At 34.7% G+C, this 19,702-nt stretch overlaps 1 protein-coding gene across 4 annotated transcripts in view; it reads right to left on the bottom strand.

The window, feature by feature from the left end:
* LOC127852740 (uncharacterized) overlaps positions 1-19,702 on the bottom strand; it is a 110,317-nt gene that overhangs the window by 76,968 nt on the left and 13,647 nt on the right. The window contains exon 1 of one of the 4 annotated variants that reach the window (XM_052386695.1): positions 5,822-5,869. The exons of the other annotated variants lie outside the window; for them this stretch is intronic. The gene's annotated coding sequence lies outside the window, so the exon portion shown is untranslated. Of the gene's footprint in view, positions 1-5,821; positions 5,870-19,702 lie in introns of those variants that run through there. 4 annotated transcript variants of the gene reach the window in all.

Genomic DNA, 19,702 nt, shown 5'->3' with positions numbered 1-19,702 from the left:
CCCCATCGGCATTCATCAATAAAGAAGTGTAAAAACACAAACAAAGAAATGTCCGCAAGTTTATTCAAACACATTTATTTTTGACCAAAACTTCTTCTACCGCATTCATATCTACCAGTAGCGACTTCTTGTTGTTTCGACAATGGCCCCTCAGTCTGTACGATTATAGGGTGGTAGTTTTCTTGAAAAAAAACATGGCGACCATTTTGATTATTTACCATTACACAACATATTTTTTACCAATTAAGCAGCCAGGATAGCGTTGCATCAATGTATAGCGCGCACCAGCTTTTTAATTTGAATTTTGGAGGTAAAACACTGCGCGCTATACGTGGAAACCTACGGTATCTTAATAGTCTATAAAGCAACATATAACAATCATGTCCGCTTATTAAACCGTGAAAATAATAACTATGAAAGTCGCGTAAATTTAGGTTTGAACGCTACACAAATGTACAAGTAGGTGTACATCTTTGCACTTGATCAGCCACGTACGCGGCGGATTTATGCCGCAAAAGCATGCAAGGTTAATAGTAGGGCTGTAATGAATACACTAGGTGACGAATACGATACGTATCACGAATACAGGGAAGCGAATACGAATATTTATTCGTGAATATGAATTTCAATGAACAAAAGTAATACTGACATTTTGACATGACATTATATAGTATGAAACTATGTGTATTTGTCAATTTGATTGAGTATCATTGCATACTGAAAATATGAAATATAACACTTTGAAATAACAAAACACTGCAAATTGTCTTCATCTCATCGTCTTTTTTGGGGAAACCAAATAGCGCCAGACAAACAACGTGTATTTGGCAAGCATGTCAACGATACCAATAGCATTTCCTTCGCAAGGCTCCATGTTTGTTGATAAGTTGCACAATCATTGTCGTAAAGATAAACAAAAATGAAATTCCATCTGCTAATCCTTTGTGTGTATGTTTAAGCATCAAATCACACGTATTTACCTAAATAAACATTAAACAACCATCGAAAGAATTTTCAATTCAATGTCGTAAATATTTAAATGGTGCCCGCATTTTTGTTGATAATCTCACAGTGTAACATAGTGGGTGGGATAAACATGATGAAAAAACGCCGGAATAAGGAGAAGAACATTTAAATATAGGGGTTAATTGTATGAACCTTCATGTGTAAGGTAAGATGATTAAACTTTCAAACTGGAACCCGGTTGTTTGTATTCGTCAAATATTCGGTTCGGGAGGTGGCGAATCACGAATACGATTTGCCCACAGCCGTATTGGAGTAATTCGAATATTCGAATGTATCGTTACAGCCCTAATGACAACAGGGTGTAATCCTCGTGGAAATTGTGCTTAGCATGCAAAATATTGTCCGAACATGTTTTCATGGTGTAAAATTAAAACCCAATGATGAAATTACAATACAATTAGAATTATATTGCGTTTCCCAATTTCCACATTCTTGGAAATATTATAAAGAATATACATAAAGCAATGAGAAATATAGGGTTGTAACACCCTTACGATGTGATTAAGTAACTATGACACTAACAAAACAGAAGGCTCCGAGAATGTTTTTAACGCTTATGTCGAGGTTAAACAAGAAATCATTATGCATAATAGAAAATAGTATATTTTGAAATCTTACAATGATTAAGTAAATTATGAACTAAAATATTACTGGAATGCATTAAATATTTTGCAATGTGATATATCATTTTATATATTGAACAGCAGTCACTAACAACTTCCATCTAAAAACAAACATACAATAAAAATTTAACATTTCATGGATTGACATGTGTTGATGGCCGAAAATATGATATAAAAAAGTGTATTAATTGTTGGGCTCCTTGAAATCTGTCCGGACTCCTAAATTTCAAAAGTTAGGAGTCCTTGAACTCCTTACTAAGATTAGTTAGTGTCGAACACTGACCGGTGGCGGTCGATTGGTCCCAACTCTGACAAGCCCCTATCAATAACCTCTTAATTGCCTCTTGAGCAAACTTCTAAGCTGAATATTATCAGAGTATGGCTCCAAGGCTGTGCAGATGAGCACAGTTGTGAATTAGTCATGCATGAACCACATGTCAATATCAATTGATGTCATTGGTTTTGTGGCTCTGTTATACTAAGCACACTAATCGGTCCCTAATGTGTACTTGTACTCCTCCTCAATAAAATCGTGGAACGTTACTTAAGAGACTTATGTTGGCAACCTGGTGTTATCCACGTGGAAATTGTGCATTCCATGCATAACACAGTATTGTCAAAACATTTATTTCTACATGTAAAGCTTTTTTTTAAAACACATTATAATTGGATTCATTACAAACAACTGTAAATAATGAGTTCTAAAATGAGCTTATTAAACACACTTCTAATTTTTAATGTTAACTCAATGATAACTAATTATAGCTTCATTCTATCTTCAAATAAACATTGCACTGTATTTTGTGTTGATCCTTTGTCCCAATAAAAAGTGCGCACAAATTCTACTGCACACTATTTCATGTCATCTGCTAGCTAAAGAAACTTCAGCGCACAGTTTATATAGTATTGACATACCTGTACGCTGAAGCCAACCCCTTATCGAAAGTCAACCAGAGTCGTAACATATTCATGTCACGCTATAAATCAAAGAAAGCTCATTTTCTTGAATACATTTCTACGTATATTGGTGAATTAATATAAATTACTGCGTCGGGGAATATTTTAAGGTTCAAATGTTTCAAATGCATCTTACAATAGATAAAAATAACTCTCATCATTCTGAAATTCACAATTTTGACGCCATTGTCGCTTTGTCACGTGACGAGTTTTCATTTGGATACTTTCAGATCGACCTTGACATTTTTTGCTGAAATTGTAAACATTACTTTCGTTTTATGAAATCTAATATTTGTGATTAACAACTAATTACGTCTGGTGGATTATAAGACTGATTTCAGTGTAGTTTTAAATAATATTTACCTTGAGTTTGTATTTACACTATAATTTGTTTACAAAATACGCCAGATTAATCTAAAATACCGGGAAATGTCATTCTGAATTTGAAAACACTTGAGCACATGGTATGTTACTAAAAATAGAAATAACATCATATGACCGTGAAATCTCGGGAGATTTGCATTTCAAAAAAGTATGTCACATCGCTGTTTTTCTCGATATGTAAGAGCAGAATAGATAAAATTTAAATGTTTAAGATAGTATTTTGTGAAAGAATATATCAGTTAAATGTGAAAAATGTCAATCTTTCCGATCAAGTGGTTGATTTGGGCCAATAACTGCATTTAAATGCTGTTTTGGGCTGGTCTTTGTTTACTGTCAATTTTTTCGGGAATTTCTGGTTGACTTTCCTCATGGGGTTGGTCCATAACTATAAAGTCGCGCCTGTCAAAAATCATAAAAAGCGACATTTAAAGTTATGGTAGCCAGAACTAGTCATCTGACCAGTGACAATGAATTTAAACCAGAGGAAGTGAAAACCCTATTAAACAAACACAACACATCTAAGTCTCCAGGTCCAGACCAAGTTCACCCAATTGTTTTGTCAAAACTGTCAGACATAATCAAAATACCTATGTGCCATGTATTCAACAGCTCTTTTAAGTCAGGTATTTTGCCTAATAAATGGAAAATTGGCCAAATTACAGCATTATTTAAGAAGGGAGATACAAAATTAGCCTCAAACTATAGACCAGTCAGTCTCACTAGTGTAATCTGCAAACTGATGGAAAAATTAATTCGTAAACGGATAGTTGACCATATGAACTCTAATGATTTATTCAGTGATAAGCAGTTTGGATTTATTGGAGCCCGATCAACCAACCTACAGTTACTCAGAGTTATGGACCACTGGACTAATTTACTAGATGAAGAAGGCGAAATTGACACAATATACACAGATTTCATGAAGGCGTTCGATAAGGTCCCACACAAAAGATTAATATATAAATTGGAAAAATTGAGCATCAGCAAACAAACATGTAAATGGGTACAGAACTTTTTAACCAATCGTAAACAAAGGGTACAAGTCTATGGGAGCTATTCACAATGGCACGATGTCACCAGCGGCATTCCTCAGGGTTTCGTACTAGGACCTATCCTATTTGTGGTGTTCATAAATGACTTACCAAAATGTGTGAACTCTAGTGTTTTTATGTTCACTGACGATACAAAAATATACCGTGAGATTTTCATCAAAAAGGATCAATTAATTCTTCAAGATGATTTGAATAAACTTTTTGAATGGACAGGGCCCTCAATCTATCAAATCTGCCGCCGAATTTCGGCGGCAGTCCCCCACCTGAAAAGTATACTTTTTTCCCCTTTTGTGGGGAAAAATTCCCCCTAAAAAAAAAAAAAATATTTTTTTTTTTTTTTAAATAGAAAGATGTGTCTCACGATTATTATATCTCAATTCTATTTTAATTTAATTTTTTCAAACATACTAAAATATGAAAAATGCAATGAATATAGTGCAAACAAGTACAAATGAAATAATGAGAGATTAAGTAAAAAAATCCCCCAAAAAGGGAAACGCCGCGAAAATTCCCCCTCCTAAGGGCTGTGGACCCCTTCCCCCAAAGTAGTGTGAGGGCCCTGATGGAGCAACAAATGGCTGTTAAAGTTTCACCAAGACAAGTGCAAAATATTGCAATTTTCAACAAAACCCCCAGAAATAAGATCATATACTATGCCAAAATATGAAGGAGGCCTCGTTTCTCTAGAAAGAGTTGAAAATGAAAAAGATGTTGGTGTAACAATAAACACAAAATTGAAATTTGATGAACACATACAAAACCAAGTAAATAAAGCCAACAAAATGATGGGATTAATAAGACGTTCATTTAAATTTCTAGATATTAGAAGCTTCAGATTATTATTCAAGTCAATTGTAAGGCCACATCTGGAATATGCGAGTCCATCAAAAATTAAAGACATTGATAGCATTGAAAACGTCCAACGTAGAGCAACTAAAATGTTAACCAAACTTAAGGAGAAGTCATACGAGGAAAGACTTAAATTTATTAAACTACCCACTTTGAAATTTCGCAGACTACGGGGGGATATGATTGAAACGTACAAGATCTTGAACAATATCTATGACAACAGAACAACAGTTGGAATTTTTACTCTGAACACAAACACAAACAGAGGTCATCCATTGAAACTTTTAAAACACAGATGTGCACGTGACATTCGCAAGAACTTTTTCTCCAACTGCATTGTAAACATATGGAATAATTTACCAAGTGCTGTCGTCACATCCAAGAACACAGATACATTTAAAAGACACCTGGATACACATTGGATCAACCACCCGATGATGTATGATCATAAATGTGACTAGAATGTAATAACCGGAAGCAAAACACCGAGACTACTTAATAGTGAGGACGAAGAAGAGGCCACTACAGAGGTCCCAAAGACCTGCGGTGGTAAACCACCTAAGGTAACCTAAAGTAAGGTAATCTGCAAGGAAAGTGCGTGTATTGATATTTGTATTAAGAGTTTGCATCGCAGGACACATTTAGATTTTTAAAATACGATTAAAAGTTTTGTATTTTATTTTGACAAAATTATATAGCAGTGCCGGCTACCCTGCGCTGAAGGAACATCTGCTGGAATTGACCTCGTAAAAAAGGAATTATGTAAAATGTAATTTACCATTTTAACGACAGATGCACTACTAATCGGATAAAAAGGCTAAAGCTTGCTATTGAGGGTCTTGTTGCGACTAAACAGTGAGTGGAGCTTTGCATTAAACGTGTGGAACTACTGAAGTATGAACATGTTAAAACAGAACAGTGAAACTTTACTCAGACATCACCGTAACGCGGCATCCATTTTGTGCGCTATTTTATAAGGTTACAATATACTAAATAATCGTTTCGTGTAGGTTACAATATACTAAATAATCGTACTCTCTAAAAAATATCATAGTTGACAGGAAGGCATGTTTTACACTTTTTACTATAATTCGGGTGTTATCTTTCGGAGATAATGGTAGGGCATGAATAGGTGTTCACTACTGCCTCCCTGAAATATGATAAACTTGAAGACTGTAGTAAACCATTGCACTGAAAAAGGTTACATTCCACTAGGAAACGGCCGAAAAAAAAGTTGCAAAAACAGTCGATTTTGATTTGTGTCAAGTTCTTTCTTGCATTGTACATGACATATCTTTTTTATTGCATAAATCGATTTCGCTTAGAATGGCCTTTAAGAAAAGGTATGGTTATGGGGATCTCTATGCGCAAAATGTTGCATTTATTTTCGCTCAAAGTTGTCGATTTTACATTGAATTATATAGGAAAACTATTTAGTATATTATTGTGACCATAACTCTATAATGTCACTGCCACAAACCGGTTGTTTAGGTTATATTGAGGTTATATTACACTTATTCCGATTCCCATAGGGTCCCGTTATAAAACTGACATCTTTCACAGCATTTCTTGCCTTTCCGACGTATCAATTTTTCCGAACCTGGTATAATTTTAAAGATGGATCTGTCCTCTACCAATAATTGCAATCAAAAACATACCGTCTCGTAACTTCTAAGAAAGTAAATCGCTGTCGAATGAACCCACCGTAGAAAAACGTGTTTCGGAAACCTAATTTCCACAAAATCACCACACAATAGTAAACACCCCCCCATAAAAAAAAAGAGTTCATCTTTTAAGTTAGCTTTCAATCCAAGGCATCAAAGTACTCCATACACTTACATAATATTGCAAATAACCACAAAAGACATGTCTCACATTGTTAAATGGCTTTTATTTAAGAAGAGAAAAGGAACTCTTTAGAAATAGGCACTACTTAGTGTAATGTAACCTTGAACTCTGAACAAAACTCATCCTATCACTCTGGACCCAACCGGCTTTTTATTGCATAAAGTAGCACTCTTTACGGAGCACTCTGAAGATGGACAAAGTGTTACGATTGTCATCCTATTTTACATTCGGTACCCCTCGCAGATTATCAATAATCCTTACTCATCCGATGTTTGACGGAAAGGACCGAGAATGTGCATTGCCTATTTTACTAGAAGGCATGTTTTACGTGTACGTGTGTTGTTCTGGTATTATCTGTTTGAGATATTGATAGATTAAGAATAGGTGTTCACTACTATATCCCAGAGATGTGATTAAGTAAGAGACATTAGTAAACAATTGCACTGAAAAAGGTTACATTCAGCTAGAAAACGCGTTAAACGACTGGAAAAAGAAGGTGCAAAATAAGTCGAGTTTGATTTGTATCAAGTTCGATCTCGGTTTGTGCATGACACATTTTTATGCCCTCGGATCGAATGATCGGGGGCACATTGTTTGTCTGTCATTCTGTCCCAAAACTTTAACCTTGGTCAAAGTTTTGCGATAACTTTTGCAATATTGAAGGTAGCAACTTGATATTTGGCATGCATGTGTATCCCATGAAGCTGCACATTTTGAGTGGTGAAAGGTCAAGGTCAAGGTCATTCTTCAAAGTCAAACGTCAAAAACTACAATCCAAGGGAAGTAATAAGCTTTAAAATGGAAATACTTTCTAAACCTGCAAAATGATATATTGAAATTTTATTTCAAAGCGGCGCAATAGGGGGCATTGTGTTTCTGACAAACATATTTCTTGTTTATTGCTTAAATCGATTCAGCTTAGAATGCAGTAAGATAGGGTTATGAGGTCTCTATGTGCAAATTGTTGCATTTATTTTTGCTTAAACTCATCTATTGTCGCTTTTACATTGAATTATACATTCTACTAGCAGAGTTGTCGTTCGTGCATCATCATACATGAATGTAATGAACCGCAGTGTAAGAGTGTGAATTATATAGCGACAATATTTAGTATATTGTGACCTTTAAATTTGTAACTTCGCACTTGCGCTTAGGGTGACAATATACTAAATACTCGTTTCATGTAGGCTGTACTCTCTAAAAAAATATCATAGTTGACCCGAAGGCATGTTTTACATCTTAAACTATTGTTCGGGTTTTATCTTTCGGAGATAATGGTAGGGCATAAATAGGTGTTCACGACCGAATCCCTGAAATATGATAAACTTGGAGCCTTTAGTAAAGCATTGCACTGAAAAAGGTTACATTCCACTAAGAAACGGCCGAAAAAAAAAGTTGCAAAAACAGTCGATTTTGATTAGCGTCAAGTTCTTTTTTGGTTTGAACATGACATATCTTTTTTATTGCATAAATCGATTCCGCTTAGAATGGCCTTTAAGAAAAGGTATGGTTATGGGGATCTCTATGTGCAAAATGTTGCATTTATTTTCGCTCAAAGTTGTCGCTTTTACATTGAATTATATAGGGAAACTATTTAGTATATTGTGACCTTAGCTTCGTCAAATGTAACTTGTCCAGCGAAAAGTTGTTGGGGGTCGTGGTAATTTACTTCATTTAACCATCGGGAATGTTTTTCTTGTTGATTTCATTATTTTGTTGCAGAGTTTTTGTGTATTTTCCTTAAATTACTTTTGACAGTTTGCTGTCGTCTGTTAAGTTTGACAAAGAATGTCCTTTCCGCTGTTAAAAATAACAACTACGGAAGAGCACTGTGTCAAATATATAATTATAAATGCAAGGTATAGCATAGATTTTAAAATGCAAATGTTAGCATATATATATATATATATATATATATATATATATATATATATATATATATATATATATATATATATATATATATATATATATACATAACAACTACGGAAGAGCACTGTGTCAAATATATAATTATAAATACAAGGTAAAGCATAGATTTTAAAATGCAAATGTTAGCATATATATATATATATATATATATATATATATATATATATATATATATATATATATATATATATATATTATTTTTTTTTAATTGCCATGTTAAAGAGTTTGACGTGACGTGACGTATACCCCCACATGCCGCATTGACACAGACTATTTTGCAAGCTGTCTTCACAAAACAAGAGAATTTAAATGGTAATTTTTACAAATTATTATGCCATTATTATTTATGGCCATTTTGACCTTTGAACTTTTGAATTTTTTCGCATGACATGCTGTCCAATGACTGTGAAAAAAAATTCATGTACAGAGTCATTTTAAAATCTCACAATGAATGACATAGTTATGGCCCGGACAAGCTTATTTATCCCTTTACCATTTAGATACGTATTTTGACGCCTTTGTAGTCCCTTATACCGTAAAATTTAATTACAGACCTTTCTTACTGGATTCAAGTTTTAAAGGCTTCATTTCCAACCCTTTGATATTTATGAGCAGCAAACAGCATACAACCTTAACATACTGCGAGTAACTCGCAGGCTGTTCTGGTTTTATGCTGTATGCACATAGCCATTTTCACTTTGCTTCTGAGTGGGAAAGGGTTAAGGCCATTTTTCACTTTTGAACTCCAAGTGCGACCTTGACCTTCAAGATATCGACGTAATTCTTTCGCATGACACATTGTCCAATGATTGTGAACAAATGTTCCAAGTAATTTTAAAATCTCACAATGAATGACATAGTTAAGGCCCGGACAAGATCATTTACGGCCATTTTTGACCTTTGAACTCACAGTGTGACCTTGGATATATCGACGTAATTCTTTCGCGCGACACACCATCCAATAATGGTGAACAAATGACTTTAAAATCTCACAATGAATGACATAGTTATGGCCCGGACAAGCTCATTTATGACCATTTTTGACATTTGAACTCAAAGTTTGACCTTAACCTTGGAGATATCAACGTAATTCTTTCGCACGACACACCGGCATCTGATGCTGAACAAATGTGCCAAATTATTTTAAAATCTTGCAATGAACAACATAGTTATGGCCCGGACAAGCTCATTTATGGCCATTTTTGACCTATGAACTTAAAGTGTGACCTTGACCTTGGAAATATCAACGTAATTCTTTCGCGCGACACACTGTCCAATGATGGTGTGCAAATGTGCCAAATGATTTAAAAATCTCACAATGAAGGACATAGTTATGGCCCGGACAAGCTCATTTATGGCAATTTTTTTTATCTTTGAACTCAAAGTGTGACCTTGACCTTGGAGATATCGACGTAATTCTTTCGCGTGACATACCGTCCAATGACGGTGAACACATTTTCCAAATGATTTTAAAATCTCACAATAAATGATTAAGTTATGGCCCGGACATGCATTTGACCTTTCTTTGAACTCAAAGTGTGACCTTGACCTTGGAGATATCGACGAAATTCTTTCGCGCGACACACCGTCCAATGATGGTGAACAAATTTGCCAAATGATTTTTAAATCACACAATAAATGATAAAGTTATGGCCCGAACATGCATTTGACCTTTGAACTCCAAGTGTGACCTTGACCTTTGAGATGTTGACGTACTTCTTTCGCGCGACACACCGTCCCATGATGTTGAGCACATGTACCAAGTCATTTCAAAATTAACGATAAATGACATAGTTATGGTCCGGACAAACTTTCGGTTTAAAACGCACTAAGTGACCCTGTGACCTAGTTTTTGACTCGGCATGACCCATATTTAAACTTGACCTTGACATCATCTACATACCACTTCTGACCAAGTTTGGTGAAGATCGGATGAAATTTTCGGGACAGCCCGACAGACAGACAGACCGACAAAGTGACTCCTATATAACCCCCATTACCAGTAATGGGGGTATACAAAGCTAGGTAGGGTAGGGTTTGATTTTTGTTTAACCACAAGAATCTATGTATTCCTACTATAGGTGTTCCTGCTGCTTACTTCTTTGCATCCATAACAAACTATGATACAAATATGACTTTATTTCAAAATTATTTCAAGTTCAAATATTTATTGTATTAATCATTTGTTTTATTTTCAGGTGTAAATTGTAAATAATTGTTGAAAATAAAAACATTTTGTCATTCGTTTTTTTTACAATGTATTTTATACATTCAGTACCATTCGAAAAAAACAATACTGAAGTAGTCACAAAGATTAAAATTTTACTTAAAAATATACATATAAATGGAAAGTCCTACATGTTATTTAATCTATTTATAATACATCAATATTTGATTAATTTAATGCTTATTATAGTTTACTGTAACTCTTCCTCTTCGATGGTTGTAATAATATTTTTGGACTGCCAAGGGAGATTGATTTCACCAAAAAATTGTCAGATCAAAATATGCCTATGCTCAACTTCATCAAATGTGTAGATATCAAACACTATTATTTTTCAGAAAGTGACGTTATTATATAGAAGTTAGGTCATCAAATTATTTATGATGCACATTAAACTGCAAATGCTACCTTCAATGTGGTTGCATTTTTTCTCTGTGGCATTTTCATGTGTAAGATAAAAAATCATTTCAAATACTTCAGTGTTCATATTAAGAAGTTACACATTCGTTTAAAAAATTAGTAAAGACGAATTTCCCCACATAAATACTATTACAAATAACAAAACATGTGAATAATTTAATATTAACATATTTTCACTAATTTGCAGAATTACCCCACCCATTAAAATTCATCGTGTCCGTTTTACAAACCTTCAAGTTTTGAAAGTGCTACTTCCATCATTCCATCCTCGTGTAGACATTCGAAAGAATAAAAAAAAACTTAAAACTTAAAAAACTTGCAGGACCGGACTGGGATTCATAGGACCAATACATCACTTCACTGACTCAAATTTATGGACATAATGCTAATTGGAAAACTGTAATCATAAATGGATAATAACCAACACAACACTGAACACTAACAAATCACAACACACTTACATTATTATCACAACACATTTTTTATATGAAAATAAATTGGTTAAAAACTAATCACTTTCTAAATTGAAAATTCGATTATTGTATACTTGTATGCAATTGCTGTTTTAACAAAAGTTGTCAGATACTGATCACGGGTGTTTTTCCTTCTTTAGCAGTGGCCTTATGTAGGCCCCCTTCCCCAAGGGAAAGACCTCTTCCCCCCAACTTAATTTCTTTAAAATAGTGCAAATTTCCCAAAATTTTTAGTTAACCTTGGAAAAAATCCACGCTTTCTTCTTTTTGTGTATATTTTCCCCTTAAAATTGAAGGCCAGACGTTTCCACCACATTAAAAAACAAGAGGGCCATGATGGCCCTGAATCGCTCACCTGACTAACCTTGCTACATCAACTTAAATTCTATCAGACCCATATAAATCCCAAGCAGAATTTCATCAATTAATACATTGTGACAAAATTTCATTAAGACGTGATGAAAACTGTGTCCTCTTTCATCTACACAAGGTTTTACTAGCATTGGCAAGGTGACCTAATTATTGACTCCAGACGATCCATATACGATCCAAAAATCAGATATTATCAAGATAAATTTTAACATTCTGACAATACTTCATTACGATCAGATGAAAACTATGACCTCTACTGTCGACACATGGTTTTTCTATAATTTGACATAGTGACCTAGTTTTTGACACCAGATGGCCCAAATACAATCCCAACCCAAATTTCATCAAGATAAACATTTTTGACCAAATTTCATAAATATTGGATGAAAACTGTGACCTCTATTGTCTACACAAGGTTTTTTGTATTATTTGACCTAGTGACCTAGTTTTTTACCCCAGATGACCCAAATACAATCCCAACCCAGATTTCATCAAGATAAACATTCTGATCAAATTTCATACGGATTGGATGAAAACTGTGACCTCTATTGTCTACACAAGGTTTTTCTATTATTTGACATAGTGACCTAGTTTTTGACCCTAGATGACCCAAATACAATCCCAACCCAGATTTCATTAAGATAAACATTCTGACCAAATTTCATAAAGATTGGATGAAAACTGTGACCTCTACTGTCTACACAAACAAATTGTTGACGGACGCACACACGCACGCACACACACACGCACAACGGACGCCGGACATCACACGGTCACATAAGCTAAAAACGCATTTCTGATAGTAAAAGTCAATTATTTAAAAAAAAATCACATTTATTCTTGTAAGGAATCAATAATATAAAGTACCTCAAACAACAGAATACCTGCTGGATATCGATACCATAATTAAACACACTAAGATTAAAAAGCGCAAAGCAATTCTCGGTATTACGAAAGTTTCATTGACAATTTCCCGGTCGCGAAATTATTTGACAACTCAGAATTTTACTACGAAAGTCAATAAATTGGCCACAATGATATATAAATCAACGAAAATGCATTATTATGCGTAAATTTTAAGGGGTAACTAACTGTTTATGCCCCAATTACAACGATATGAGTGGCAGAACGTGTATTCGTTTGACTGTAAAAACTATCGACATATTTACTCTGAAGTTTTAGCTGCGCAGGCGCAAAACATTTTATGAATGTTAACAAAAATACGACGTAATGTTAACTGCTCATATTTCTTTTAAGCTTTGTTTTATTTTTAGATTTAATTCTTTGAAATAAATATTTTTGCTCTTTTATTATTTACCGGACATTCGGACCGGCAACATAGCATTTTCAATCGGACCTGTCTTAAAAACGTCGGTCAGGCCCGACGGTACGACACTTTTGAGAATATCTGCTCGTGGCATCGAAGATGCCCTTGAAACTTATTGAACGAAGTCATGTCCTGGACATAATCTGATAAAAGCTTGTTTTCATTCATTGTCCCCAGCTACTGCTGTAAGTTATTAAATGATTGCGCTTTTTGAAATTCTTTGTCTGTTATCACTCGCTCGTGGCAATATTTATAACAACATTAAGATCACATAGTGAAATTCGCAATTCAATGCGCGGTATTTTACTTGTTTCTAATATTGAATTGCTCAATATTAATATAAATCTTTTGTCCGTCTGTATGTTATACTGAATTTGCTTCATTGCATTTTCTATTTATTACAGGAGACGGTGTTGACAATATCACCATAGTCAAAGTAACTTTGCCGCCACACTGAGAGCTGGGAGATATTCATCCAGCTCTCTCGAAAATATAATTGACCAGGGCCCGCATTTTGTTAATACCCGTAAAATGTTGTTTTTTTAAATGTTAATCGACGGTTACCTGGCCAATGTTTAAGCCGTTGGTTCGACGACTTTCTAAACTTTTTTGTTTGCCATTCCCATTTCGGTTTGCAAGCAGAAGATATAGAGATTTTCTAAATAAATATCACAAATAGTAAAATATTTGTTGTTTCTTTCGTAATCTTTGAAATATTAACGAGCTATGTAATAGATGAGCTTACGATGAGAACCTGTTCGTAAAATATGGCTTTCCTTTATCGTGCCTCAGAAATCTGCAATGAGGTGGATGTATGTTGTGTGTTTTGCCATACAAATCTGGCTTATTGCGAGGCTGTGTATGCTTTTAAATATGTAAATTATCCAATAATTTTCATCGGTCATTTCAAGGAAGGGACCCCAGTTTTAATGATGTTGATGAACAAATTGTTTAAATAAAAGAAGTTCTTTTTTAGCATTTTGTTTCAATAAAAATATTTCACATTGGAAGTAAAAAACAATAATAGTTTTGGTCTCAGTAGTCAGTATCTTATTATATGTTAATATTAAGGGTATATAATAGGCATCTTTACATCGTATGGGATGTTTGGAAACGTTTATAATGCGACACATTCGGACGGCACGTTTCGTTACATCAACGTCTTCATCTTATGCTGTTGTATTTACGTTTAATTCGTTTGTATACAGAACCTGGTCTGACATTCTTACAGCTGCATAGACCTTTGCGCGAAACGTCACGAGACGTCTACATCATCATTTTAGTGTGCGTCTATTATTACACTACCGGTAAGCCAAACCTATTCAAATCCTGTATAAAACGCGTTCGTCTCCCTTCTTGAGAGTTTGAGAAATTCAATGCTTCATAGTCTCAGTACGATCTGCTGTTTCACATGATTCCTCCAAGTCTGAAGAAGTGATATTACTTTACGACATGATCGTTAACCACAATCACATAGGGAATCGATCTCGGAACTTATAGCTTGCAATTCATTTTATATGTTATCAGATTTTCATTTTAATCGTGCAAATCCTGAAATCCATGTACCGTAATTGTAAGCGTACATATCATTCAGTCATCTGTTAACTACAGAATACTTAATATTCGACAATTTGCATTCTTCTGAGAAATCTTCAAGATTGTAATGCCGAATACCATCGTCGCAAAAGAAAGGTCTTATGACTCACTTGTTGAAGCAAAAACATTATTTAACAATGGTGCCCTAAGATCATTTATCACAGAATTTAAATTTTCCGCATTCACAAGTTCATTTCGTGATAGGAAATTAATGAAACATGAAACCAGCGACAATGCACAGACGACCGTAAGGATTCTGAACGTGATGATCTGTCAAAGCTGTCGATATCGAGAGATTTTGGAAGCTCAGACCATTGGGAACAAAACGCAAAATGACGCATCGTCCGATACAGATGAGTTTTAGATATATATAGATACCCGTTCTTCTTGTTAGAAACACTCGTATTGTGCGAAACCGCCAAGAAAAGATCATCCCTTGCCTAAAATACATGATATGAGCGTCAGTCGTACTCATAATATTATACAGCGTCAAGGAAAAGGACCGTCCCCGTTGTGATCCAGATTTAAACCAGCCGTCTATGTACTATAATCCACACCATGAAGAAAAAATCGAAGAACCGAAGATCAATTAATATCGATTGCAGTTGTCATAAAGTGTCTATTAAGACTAAGCTGTTTACAACCGACTCCATCTGAACTGAACGAAAAAGTTCGTATGCCCTTCCAAAAGAGCAAATACCCTGTGATAACGAACGTCGACAACGAAAAGGTTCAATACCTTGTTGCCTTGGGTGAGAGATCGAGATATGATCACTTAGTATCTACCAGTTTAAAGCTTTGTTCTAATCGAAAGATTGAACAGACTCGTGTAGATTGTACGTTTATTATAATTCGTTCTGCAGGCAGTTGGTAAATGCTGGGTTTAAATCCTCACTTTCTCCGATGTATACGCACGCCGTACAAATGCACTAGAAAATTCTAGTATGACTGCGGTCATAATGAAGATTTCAGATAGAGATAATTGACCTTTCAGATAAATCGTTTGTTTTCATTAAGAAATTATGCTACATCATTCTTTGAACCATTTAATAATATATAATCTGCGGTCAGACTGTCAGATAAATCCCCAATCCCCAACTGAAGGGTATTCCTTGTTTGCCGACGATTTCTGTGTCTGTCCAAAAACATAACCCTGCTCATAACTTTTGCAATATTGAAGATAGCAACTTGATATTTGGCATGCTTGTGTATCTCATGGAGCTGCACATTTTGAGTGATGAAAGGTCAAGGTCATCCTTCAAGGTCAACTGTCAAATATATGGCTTCAAAGCCGCGAAGTAGGGAGCATTGCGTTTCACAAACATATCTTGTTTGAGTCTGATGTTGAAGTTAGTTTTAGTCCTATTCAGACCAAACAGCAAACATACTTGCTGACATGTTTCGGAGATAGGGCCCCGTTTCATCTCGAAGATATGCCGAAACAATATAATATTGCTACTTGCACTTTCAGAAGCCATCGGCAGTATTGTGGAAGACCAGCCGAAGAGAACCGATTCTATTGCTGTGTGTAGTTGTTACATATGCCTCTGTAATATTTAAAAAATATAATCGATTACATTCCTTCCGTATTTTTTCGAGAGGAGATTACACAGAGGGTGTTATCGCGTGATAGTCAAGATGGCGACGTCCATGCCCAGACCGGTATTTTTCGCCGTTGAATACCCTTTACTTCTTGTGTTGAATTTTTAAATGCAGCTCACTTTCCAGCCATTTAAGTAAGAAAGTGATTAGCGTTTATTTCGTATTAAAAATCGTTTAATATCTCAAATTTACTATCTACGAATTATTATAAAGCGGGAGCTGTAATTTTGTGAACCGCTAAAAATTTCGTAGCGAGTTAAGTCGAGATATAGAGCGAATATTACTACGAATTAACTCTAATCTCTTTCTTGCTGATATGGCTGGAAAGTGAGCGGCATTATTTTTTTTATATAAAAGTAATAAAGGGTATAACACGGCTAAAATACCTGTCTCGACATGGACGTCGTCATCTTGACTATCACGTGATTACCCCTCTGTGACATATTACTGGCAGTGTGTACGAAAGGTCTCCTGAATTTCTTGAGTGTATACACATTGTTGTAGGAAGTATTTTGCACAGTTCGTACTGTTACGCAGAAATGAATTCTGATAAACGTTTTATACTTTTGTTGATGTGTATGTATTGTTTTGCTAATGCTATTAAGGGATAAATGGGCTTGGGTGTCTACATCGGAAATAATATCAATATAGTGATATACCGGTAGACGTATATCGTCTAAACGAAATTGGAACATTATCAAAGTCGCTACATTTGTGTTTATTTTAACCATAGGAAAAAACTATAAACATTAATTATATTATGTGCTGATGGATTGTTGCATTGATGCAAATACGTACTCGAACTTGTACTACAATTGTAACAACATTAATTAGGATCTTAAAAGTGTGGTGGGCGTTAAGTACATTTGAATGCTAGTTTTTAAGCTTATGGTTATGTTATTATACGTATTTTTACATTAAAACTGTCACCGGGAGGTAAGGCTAGCTTAAAATATGTTTATCTTCGCAAATATTTTACATTTCCCTTTTCAATACCATAGTACCACCTTTATTTTTATTTTATGACCAGCGCTGCGTTTTATGTATAAAGCTGCATAATAATTAGAGCTGAAGGTTACGATATTTTTTCCTGAAAGATTTTTGGGGAGTTTCATTATAAATGGAAGTATTACCTCAGCATCTGCATGGACTGTACTGTTCAGATTTATTCCTCCGGTTTTCATCAGATTCATGTTTCTGTCCAAACTGAAAAATTAAAATAATGAATTGTACGTTTTTGAGCAATAATATCTATATATTGCTTTATAATTCCATACAGAGACATGATATTAGTCTATTGTTAGCTCAACTGAGAACAACCTGCTCATGGTGAGCTTTTGTGATCGCCTTTTGTCCGTCGTCAACATTTGCCTTAATAACACTAGAAGCCACATTTATTGTCTTATCTTCATGAAACGTGGTTAAAAGATTGACCGAGTTTTAAACTGAGTCATGTACGGTCAAAAATAAGGTAACTTGGTTAATTAAAAAAAGAAGATTGTTAGCACTTAAGAAGTCACATTTACACTCCAATCTTTATGAAACTTTCTCGAGTTCAAAATCAAAGCTTGTTAACACTTTAGAAGTCACATTTATAGTGCAATCTTTATGAAATTTGCTTGAGCGGGGCGGTGCTTTGTTCTTTACATGGGTGTTGCAATAGCTTGTTAATTCAATTGAAGTCACATTTAAGTCGAGTCTGAATGAAACTTGGTAAGAACAATTGTTCAAATGATATCTGAGCCGAGTTTCACAATGATTCCGGCCTGTTGAAAAAATATGCCCACCAGCGAGGGGGCAGTTAACCTTATATGGCTTAAGTGTAACCTTCTTACCACTCTAGAAGTCACATTTTTAGTCCAATCTTCATAAAAATAGTCAGAACATATGTTTTAATGAAATCTCGGCTGAGTTTGAAACTCGGTAATATAAAAACTAGTTCAAATTCAAGAAAAAAAGCTTGTTAACATTTAAAAGTCACGTTTACAATCAAATCTTCATGAAACTTGGACAGATTTTTTTCGAATGAGATTTCAGCTGAGTTCGAAAATGAAAATATGCATATAATTCAAATGATCATGTTTCATAAAGTACTTGTATTTTTCTGAACGCCACATTTTTCACCTTAAAAATGTATTCATTATTTTAGTAAATACAAGCGGCTTATTAAACCTGGAATCAATTGCTAATTGTGCTGACTTTCGATAATATGGTAAGCAGAACTTGAACTAACCATCTGTCATACAATAAAGAACTCTTTAGTAACACACATGGTCCCTATACCTGCCATTCGCATTTTGTTAAATATGACCAAGCGATCACGTTGTTTGATGTTGATTGCACGTTCGAAACGAAGTTCGACAATGACGTCGTGCATTTTCTTCTTTTTATTCTTGATCCGACCCGAATTAATCAGCTGTTTCATCTTAAATAAACGCAAGCACAACATTTTCTGCTCTCACAATATGCAGCAGTTTAACATGTAATTAAATGGGAATTCTCACAATAAAAATACAACAAAAACTTTTAATTTTATATACATAACCGATGAAGTATAATAGAAATAGCAAAATAATCGTATGGTGTACTTACCAGGAACATCACACGTAAACGTTTAGCATCAAGAGTGTTCATCTGAACGTGTCGACAGATTTCGGACCAGGATTAAGACATTTTTCATATTGCTAAATGAAGTACCTTTAGTGTAGAAGCTATATTAAGCGTGATTAGAAAATGACTTATCATTGTCATAAATTCCCCGGCTTCTACGAATTCCCTGGATTTATACCAGTACAAAATTGTATGTCTAAATGTGAATGTAGGCAGCTACATACTTGCATCTTTCTTCTTTTCAGTTGCTACTTTCAGGTCATTTTTTTCGTTTCTCAAATGAAAAGTTGTGTATATAGTATATTCGCTGGATGCAACGCTGTGTTATAAAAAATTTATTTAGCCATTTAGGCAGTGGCCGTCCTGGTAAGTGTACTAGTATATGTGCAAAACGCAGTGTTACACTA

This window comes from Dreissena polymorpha, chromosome 12, assembly GCF_020536995.1.
Source record: "Dreissena polymorpha isolate Duluth1 chromosome 12, UMN_Dpol_1.0, whole genome shotgun sequence".
In the NCBI taxonomy this organism is placed as follows: Eukaryota; Metazoa; Mollusca; class Bivalvia; order Myida; family Dreissenidae; genus Dreissena; species Dreissena polymorpha.
Note: the sequence above shows the minus strand (reverse complement) of the source record. Positions and strands in the feature narration are given on the sequence as shown.